The 9,584-nt window shown below is 39.0% G+C and overlaps 1 protein-coding gene across 2 annotated transcripts in view; it reads right to left on the reverse strand.

Annotated features, from left to right (window-relative positions):
* The window catches only part of cv-2 (crosveinless 2-secreting protein), a 128,950-nt gene extending 120,985 nt beyond the window's left edge, over positions 1-7,965 (reverse strand). For both annotated transcript variants that reach the window (XR_014442324.1, XM_083130348.1), the window contains exon 1: positions 7,832-7,965. The gene's annotated coding sequence lies outside the window, so the exon portion shown is untranslated. The remainder of the gene's footprint in view (positions 1-7,831) is intronic.
* Positions 7,966-9,584: the final 1,619 nt, after the last annotated feature.

Here is a 9,584-nt window from a genome sequence, read left to right on the forward strand (position 1 = left end):
CCAAGACGAAGATGCAGGTACAACGTTGAGATGGGCCTAAAGGAAATCTGTAAGGTTGGAAAAGATAGGATTTATCTTGCGCAGGTTAGGGACAGATGGAAAGCTTGTGTTGCTGTAGCCATAAACCTTCGGGTTTAAGAAGGCTAAAGAGTTAGTTAGTTGAATCAATGAAAAATAACAACATTGGAAGAATTTTTTCAAGTCACCGGCCGGATTGGTTATCATGGCGCGCTACAACGGCAAGGGTACCGGTTCAAATCCCGGACTGAGCACGGGTGTCCCTTGTGTGTGTCCCGTCACAACATTTATCATTCATCTTTGCCATTAGCCAAAAGTAGCAGAAAAGCGACGTAAATAACGCAATTCAAAAACATTTTTATTTGCACTGATTCAAAGAACACTAATATTTCTGTGAACTGATGTTTGATTAATAATAATAAATGATTTAGTATTGCGGTCGAGGTTTCAACTTTTCTAAGATGAAGGGAAAAAATTGGATGAAGATTGGGAAATTTTCATCTAGAAAAAGGAAATTATGAGGTGGATTCTAGAGCAGCCGAGCCCAAAGAGATCGTCAACTATTCATCCACATTGTCGCAGTAGTTTCAGCAGAAAGCAATCAAGCTTGGTATTCCCCGAATAAAATAGTACGATTACGAAAGGGAAAAACCACCGCCGGAATTAGCAAACGAGAACTCGAACCCACGACCTCCAGCTTACAAGTGCACCGCCCAAATTCCACCTTGTTAATTGAATCTTACCACATTCCTCAAAGGACGAAAGTTGCTTTCACTTGTCCCTATATATTATGTATTCCCGCTAAACGTATCATAAACAATTCTGTCGGTGCTACAACAGCCACCAAGGATAGTTACATTGTAACGCTTGCGAGTTTTATGTTCGGGAGTCAATAAAGATGACAAAATCACCCCTACGGAGTGAAGGCTTTGGAGATGATTATCTACGAAACTGCATTGTAAATTTTCCCAGTTGCCTGTCCTTGTGCGTGAAGGGAAAAGTGCGGGGGGAAGGGGGGTTTCTCCTGTAAGTGAAGCCTCAGAAAGTTCTTTAGGTAGTAAACAGCAAGCTTCCTTATCTATCTTATCGGTTTCGGCAAGCAAATGCATCCCAAATACCGTTTTCCTTGATGCAATCTGCCTACATTGCTCCGACTTTTCTTTTTCCTTTAGGAGCTGGTAAAGTTTGTTTGGAACCCATTGGAATGGGATAAATTGGGCCTGAACGTGACGATTTGCGATAAAACAGAAAAATGTTAACAAAAAAAAAAAAAAAAAAGTTTATGTATCCGCAATGACATGTTCTAAACGCATTTTTCATGCATTCGAAATCGCGAATTTCACTATGCTTCGTGCATAAGAATATAACGTATCGCTAAAATTTAACATTTCTTGTTTTAGGCTTAAAACTTAAAATGTCCCATATTTATGCGTGTATAACGTGCACGTTTTCCAAAATGTCATCCCTCAAAAACTGTGAAGAGTGTTATATTTGAAATAATTCCTTGTAAACAAATTTTTCCAGGATTTTTCACCTTTTATCGGAACATTTTGCGTCACCAAGAGATGCGGCTGGGTTTTTGGCGGAGATCGAGTGCGCAACTTCCGTCACGCGAGAACCGTAACATCGGTATGTGTCGCGCGAGAAGTTATAAAAAACAACTTCCTCAAAAATAGTTTCCAATATATGAAATTGTCAGGAACAGCGGTGAGTCGTGTGTTGAAAGCACGATGAAGATATAATTTTCGGTATAATATGCAGAAAATTTACTAAAATTTGAACGGGAATTTTGGGGTAAATAACACCGGGGGGGGGGGGGGGTAATCTAAAACAAGACAGAGATCAAATCTGTAAAGTCCAGACAAGAGTTTGATATAATATTTGATAAATTTACGTACAGCTTAACAAAGATAAGTATGCCCCACAAACTTGCGAACCAAAGTGCACAGTCACTTGTTTTCTTCTCTCGCTTGCCTCCCTTCTCACGTGCCTACGTTGGAAATTCGACTTCAGCGCCATAAGGATATACTTATCTTGGTCAGGCGGAAAATTAAATTGCTCTTATTACTGTGCAACTTCTTTAGAGATATACGGTATGCGCCAAAATATACAGTACTGAAACTCGCGCACCTCGAACGCGCATGTGCGTTTGTCGATGAGGCATAGCTCCAGCCGTTCGTGTTCTCAGTAGTGAAAAGGAAGTTATAACTCGCTAATAATGTGTATGCAGTGTTTCTTTCAGGAGAAATAAACTCACAGATGCCAGCAATGTAATGTTCGTCTTTTAATTTCAGTACTGTATATTTTGGCGCATACTGTACCAAGCGGGAACGAATTCATATGTGATTTGTAAGTGTTAGATGATTTGAATATGTATTTAGTTATTTTAATCAAAATAAGGAATTTAATATGGACTTAAAATTGTCCAAAATTAAAATTGCCATTAAGCGTGCGATTCACCTAGCTAAATAAAATTCGTTAGGCTTACATGAAATTTATTTAATGCAAAATTCACCAACAAAATGTACTTCATTATTGTGTCACCAAAACAATGAATTACTTAACTTTCTCTTAAGTTCTGATACGTGAATCTTTTGGTGTTGTCCCTAAAGACAGGTTTATATTGACTTAAACTACGTTCAATATCGCATGAAGTAATGGGAGTATATTTAAATTTTGCAATGGGTTTCACTGCGAAAGCATTCTAAGTTGTTCACAAGAATGTTACAATGACAGATGCACTGTGTATTGTCAAGATTTGAAATGAACAGAATGCAGATGAACGGAAAACCTTTGGTATTTAACACAAGGGAAAATGTAGTAATATCACGAATATGAAATATATGCCGGAAAATGTTTGAAAATATGGAAAATATGTGGTAAAAGGTAATATATATATAAATATGAAAAATAAAAATAGCATTTTACGAGCTTACAGCAATTCATAAAGATAATACAATGTAACACTGATTTTAGCATCATATGAAGATATTCATTACAGGTACAGTACACATATAAATCCGTCCTCGGGTTGCTTATAGCACTTACATAGCCAATCCATCAGTAACTGTAAAGTAACTGATTAATGAAAGTTGTAAAGTAATTGGTTAACAGTTACCCGTGGCTAGAAAAAGTAACTGTTACTTGTAAACTTCCAAAGACTACTTATAACTAGATACAAGCTTGAATAAAATATAAATATCTTAGTAGAATACAACACAATGACTGAGACCTATCTAAACAATAGCAAAGACACCCTCTGCGCTTCAGTAGGTTACTTTAATCCGACCAAAAAACAAAAGGTGTGATAATATCGTTACAAGTTTGGACATGCTTCTTTTCTCAGCGCGTGTTGAAACGTTGCACAAGGTGAAAGTCACGCTTCTTGAAACATTGTTTCACATTATCTTGTATGCTTTATTTTTCCGTTTAATTCTGCGGTCTTCGTCGTTTTTTTTTTGTTCTCTACCAGTTCCTTACATGCGGAAACAAATGTGTAGTTCTTATCACTTGTGTCACGTCACTCCTTCTGTTTCCTCCGAAACAATGAAGCATATGCATAAGAGGTTTTCAATTAACATGCGAAAGTTCATAACTTTAAGTAATAATAGCGCTTATATTTACGTTCAAAGGGTTTTCGTCTCCAAGCATATATACAGTTGTCATATTTCGGTCCTTTTTCCCACAGGGCTTGAAATGCATCAAATCAATTGACACAGAAACCTGTAGGTTTATATATTTGCATTTCACTGAGTATTTTGATGCATGGAAAGTGAGCATGCACTTTTTTAAAGTGTCACTAGAGTCAAAAAAATTGAGGCATATTTGGGTCAATTTGGATTCTGTGTAGAAACCAAATTTTAAACACTAGCACACAACAATAATGTTTTATACATATTTTATATTACATTACATAATGTGTAATAAAAAAATAAAACTTTAACAGGACATCAAAACAGATTGTAGAATACGGGACAGTCCTGTAAAAACAGGACGTCTGTCAAACTAACAATGTAGGTCTAATATTATTTAAGGCACAGGAGAAATATTCAAGCTTTCCGATTTATTCATTAATACTATGAGGAGATAAACACAGGTTATTCAGTGGTATGCAAACTTCTCCCCCAGCCCATTTATTCGTGTGTTTTAGGTCTAAATATTTTTCTAAGAGTTTTAATTTTAATATCTAATTTATGTGCATGGGCTCCACGATACGCACGTAACTCTTAACGTTGAGATTCTTATGCCAGGTGAGAAAATAACTACTTACAAATAAAACAGAACAGCCTTCCCGAGTTTGTAGTGATAGCGTCGTTTTCAAATCAAGGGGTCCCGGGTTCGATACCTGGTAGAGGCACATTGCAGAGTGGTACGGATTCAACTTTAAACTGTAGGCCCAGACCCGATTAGCCTATCTGTGCATAAAGTGGACTTTGAATTCAATTCAATCCTTTTCAAGCTGAAAAGCATGTAGCCTTGTAGATTAAACGACACCATTCCGAAATTAACCAACCTCACCGTGTCGAGACGACAGCAGACTGTCTTCCACTATAGTTTCCAAGGCATAGTACTGATATTTTACATGTATTAAGATGTTCTCAAGAAACCTGTAGGTTAGATGGATGATAAGTTTGAACTTGGCAATACAAATTCGGTCAAGTTTTTGGTGTTACTAGTTCGGGAGCGAATTTACAATACCGGACCCCTCCCCGATTTTTGTAATATTTCGCATACTCACTAATTGAGGCCTCCTAACCACGAATTTGAAGTTATAATTTGGGGGTCGCGTGTAGAAATTGCAAAATAAGCGAAACTGAGTGGTCCGCGATCGGAACAGAAACCCTGGATTTCTCCACGAAAACAATGGTTATTTCAATATATTACGTTTTAGAACGAAATTTTAACTACCATGTTTGCCTAACCTAGCCTTACCATGAATGGTTTCTGGGGATATGCGTAAATGGTTTGTGGGGCACTAAAAAAATGTCAGTTTCGTAGCACTTGAGCGACAAATTTTAACTACACAATCGTGATCAAGTGTCCTAAATTATTGACTATGCGAAATTTGAACGAATGCCCTGTATTATTAATATGTACCCAACTAAAAGTTACTAAAAAAAACTTACGAAAGAAAAAACTTTATTTCCTACCTTCAAATTAGCAATCTTCCTCACACCACGCAGATTACTGAATAAGTGAATGCTACGTTGAACATGGTTTCCATGCTTGTATACGGAGAACGATCGCGGTAATTGAAAAGCTTATTTTACAACTTCTACACTTCAATTAAAAATTTCAACACGTCACCCCCACATGTTAACCTCAGATACTTCATCGGAACTATGTATTTCGTGAGTATAAGAAGTAGGATAGAAACTACAGATGCTTCTGGTATTGTAAATTCTTACCCTAGTTCGTTACCTCCTTTTCTTAAAATATAACTATACTGCTTCTCAGTGGCGGCGACTGGGTGCCAAAACTTGGGGCGGGTCAAAAACAGTATATTTCCCTTTGTAGATAAGGTTTAGCAGAGTGCGGGGGAAAAGTAGCGAAAAGTAGGGGGGTTGCACCCCCCTCGCCCCCTAATCGCCACTGCTGCTTTTAAATTAAGTGTACATTCTATCAAAAGATTTAATGACCCAGATACAAACACTGTTCTAAGAGCATTTGACTGACTGGTAACATATACAAATTTGCATACTAGCCCCCCAAAACAAGAACTACCTGCCAAACTAAAATCGAAACTACGCCACTGGATGGGAATCCCCCCCACCAAGGCAAAAAGTTTAATTCGCACAGGGTCCATAACGCCCCCCCCACCCCACCTGAAGAAAGCCACTCTTGAAATTGAGGAACTTCTTAATATTGTTATTATTATTGCCAAACATAGAGTCTCAGAATGTTAGCATGCATTTACACACAAAATCCAAACTGTTTAAATTGACTACAGTGCATGGCCCCATACACTGAAAGAGGAACATAAATTAATAGATATTACAATTTAAATCCTAATGCCTAAACGGCATGAAGAAATGCGTGAGTGGAGAAGCTTGTATGAAACGGATTAACATGTTTATCTCCTCATAGTATTCGAATGTATATATAGCTATAGGTCCCGGAGACAAAAAAATGTTCAAATTTAAATTGAACACCCTATGTTGCATAAAGATCAATAATTTGTGTAAATATAGTTTATTTTTTTAAGAAAAAAATGGAATTTATTATTAATATTGTTAACTATAAGAGCCGTTAATACTTTACAAAACAATCATGGTAATTTCTTTACGGTAGCTGGATGGCAGAGGAAATGACGGTCTAAAACCGTAATTTCTCCCGTCAACTTTTTACAGTGTTACCTGCGAGCCCAAAATAGCTGAAACCGACAGTTAATTGCATTCTCTTCCAGTAATACACATTTGATGCCGGAGCGATCGAAGAAGTCACCGAGACTCGAACACGATACTCCTGCTTTAGCAGCGCGGGAAAATATCGGGCATTCGTCTCAAGCGGGAGACAACGCTCCCGGACAGCATATCTCCCATCAACGTGAGTGTCATACGAGTCCTCGCACTCGAACGACTCAACAAAACCCAAAGGAACTGTTTCCCAACTAATCGATTACAACGGGGAAAGAGCAAACAAACAAGGATCCTATGAACGATTCAACTGAACTGGTACATGGTCTCTCTAAATAGCGGTTCGAGAATATAATATAAAACCGAGAGAATGAAAAAAAAAATTACTTCATTTGGTCGACGCTACCAAGTTATACAAACAACATTAATCTTCCTCAATCATTAATTGATTACAATTCCTGACTTAATACACACATACGAAATGTTAAAGTTACATTTTTTCGATAATGGAAACGAGGGCCAACTTCCGTGACGCTACAACACCGGCCTTGGCATGTTGTTCTTGTGAGTGTCTCTCCAACAATTCATCATATCATCACATCGTATAAATTCAAGACTAGACCGATGAATAGGGTAGGATTGACACGAGGCAAGAAAGGAATTGTCAAGTCCGTGGTGGTTCGAAACTGATACCGGCCTCCGTGACAGAATAGGAAATAATAGGTCTCTAAATCGTACCCTGGGCAGCATCTGTGCTTGTCCAATATCATTCATCCCCATCGTTGCGATTAACCCAAGTGATAGAAAAGCGACGTGATAGAACCAAAATGGAAAGAAGTTCCGATTAAACCTAAGTGTTTATAAAGAGGATTGTGACTTGGTTTGGTTTATTTTACTTCGCTTTTCGGCCACTTTTGGTTGATCGCGAAGATAAAGCATGACATGAAAATAATGAAGGAACGTTCCCCTCGGACTGCTGTTGTCGAAGCGCGCTGTTCTAACCACTCCTCCACGGAGGTCGGCCAAAAGATGTTCGCGATGTGTGTCTGTAGCGAACTTTGTCCTATGTTTACCAGTGACAACTCTCATGATTTTTTTTTTTTTTTGCTTCCAAAGGAATTCGTCGACACACAAGCGGAAATGTGGAAACTTTTTTTGTGCATTTAAACGGAAAAACATACAAATATCCATCCCGTACGCACAGATTACGATTTCGCCACTAAACGACACGAAAAAACTTTCCTGTTTCTTCAATCAACCAACAACGGCAGCCCAAGTCGGCATAAACCAGCGCGCGACGACAAAATTTGCCCACAACTAAATAACCACTTCTTTCACCAAACCCTTTCAAGTTAAGCCTAGGGTTAAAAGTAGCACAAGACTTTCAAAAAATAAACAAGGGGGGATAACGTGTAACAACATTAAACCAGAAAATAAAAAAAAGTTCCGAGACTTACCGTAATGTTGCAGCTCGACGCTCGCGAAATCTCACTCACTGTAATCACGAACGAACTTCACTCGACGGTGGAACGCGAGATACTCAAGGCACCCTGACAGCACGGAGCTGTTCAACTGCTGGAGAACATCTACGTCACGCTGCACCGGAGACAGCGCGCAGACAGAGCACGCCGCCAAGCGATTAAAACTAAAAACAACACAAGTGTTTACATCTACTCATGAAGCAGCCTCCTTCATTTCCCTCCCGTTATCAGCGGTACGTATAATCGTCATCGAGCTAATTTTTTATTCAAACGGGGATAAAGGGGGGGAGGGGTATGAGGGTAGGCGCTGTTTGCTGATGAAATAAGGCGTGAAATGATTCCTTCATCGGTGCAGAAATTTCCATGCAGCACAGTAAGATGGGTATTTTCTTTTTTATCTTAAACATTTGCACTAAAGCCTACTTTGTGCACAGAGGTTAAGTGGGAGCGTCGTTCCTCAGGGGCGTGGGCTTATTTTGATTGTTGGGGCGGGCTGGACAAAGTGTTTAATACGCATAAGCATACCATAGCGTTGTAATCAATGGGTCATCGGCCTCCCCGATGGCGCAGTGGTAGCATCGTCGCCTTGTAATGAAGAGATCCCTGGTTCGATACCCGGAGGCACATAGTGGTTCGGACCCCACTTTAAAAACTGCAGGTCCAGTCCCGATTAGCCTTACACTGCATAAAGTGGACTTAAAACACCTATTCAATCAATCAATGAAGGGGTCACGGGTTTGATGCCCGGTGGAGGTACGTTCGGATTCAACTTTAAGCTCTAGGTCTAGCCCCGATTACCCTATCTGTGCGTAAAGTGGACATAGAAACAAAACCTCATTCAAACAAAACATAACACATCGCATGTTCCAATAACTCCATTACCAGATAGTCTATGCACACGTGTTTGCACATGATAGTCACGAATTATAGAGAGAAAGGGAAAGGATATGTACAGGGTGATTCCTACAGGGCGATTCCTAAATTTGTGAAACCACATAATTGTGTTTTTCTTTGTCCAATGTTATCTAATTTCACTGCAGTAAAAAGAACAAACATTGATGAATACCATTGGAATTAACAACGGCATTATTTATATGGATTTCACCATTCTATTTGGCAGAAATTTTCACATGCGTTGATATGTCACATGCTCCTATTCCCATTTGAAAAAAAAAAAGTTGCATCCAAATGGCGGACGGTATTTACAACACGTCATGGATGCGGTATTTGGTCTCCTGGATACTTCACATGGTCCCATTCTTGTACGATTATATCTGTAGAAATTATATGGGTGCTTCCACACTTTTCAATCAGCTATGAATTATCGCCTGGACTGGATCTACAGTTTAGAGTGGGATCCGAGCCAACGTGAAATGTCCCTCTACTGGGTATCGAATCTGGGACCCCTTTATTACAAGGCGACCACGTTACCACTACGCCATCGGGAGGTCCCTACCAGTGGCGTATTCTGAGTCCAAGATCTGGGCTATCTCAAAATGTCATGTGGTCGTAAGTTATGAATAGAAATAAATCGGGTTGCCAACTCATAAGAAATCAGGTTGCCAACTCATAAGAAATCAGGTTGCCAACTCATAAGAAATCAGGTTGCCAACTCCAGAATCAGCATCATCATCTCACTGATATGAATAATATTATTTACAATTTCTGATCGATTTTCTTCCTGTATTTCATTCTCTAGACTTCAGGCTTCGCATATAGCCTAGAATAT

The sequence above is a fragment of the Lepisma saccharinum genome, chromosome 1, assembly GCF_977018435.1.
Source record: "Lepisma saccharinum chromosome 1, izLepSacc3.1, whole genome shotgun sequence".
Classification (NCBI taxonomy): Eukaryota; Metazoa; Arthropoda; class Insecta; order Zygentoma; family Lepismatidae; genus Lepisma; species Lepisma saccharinum.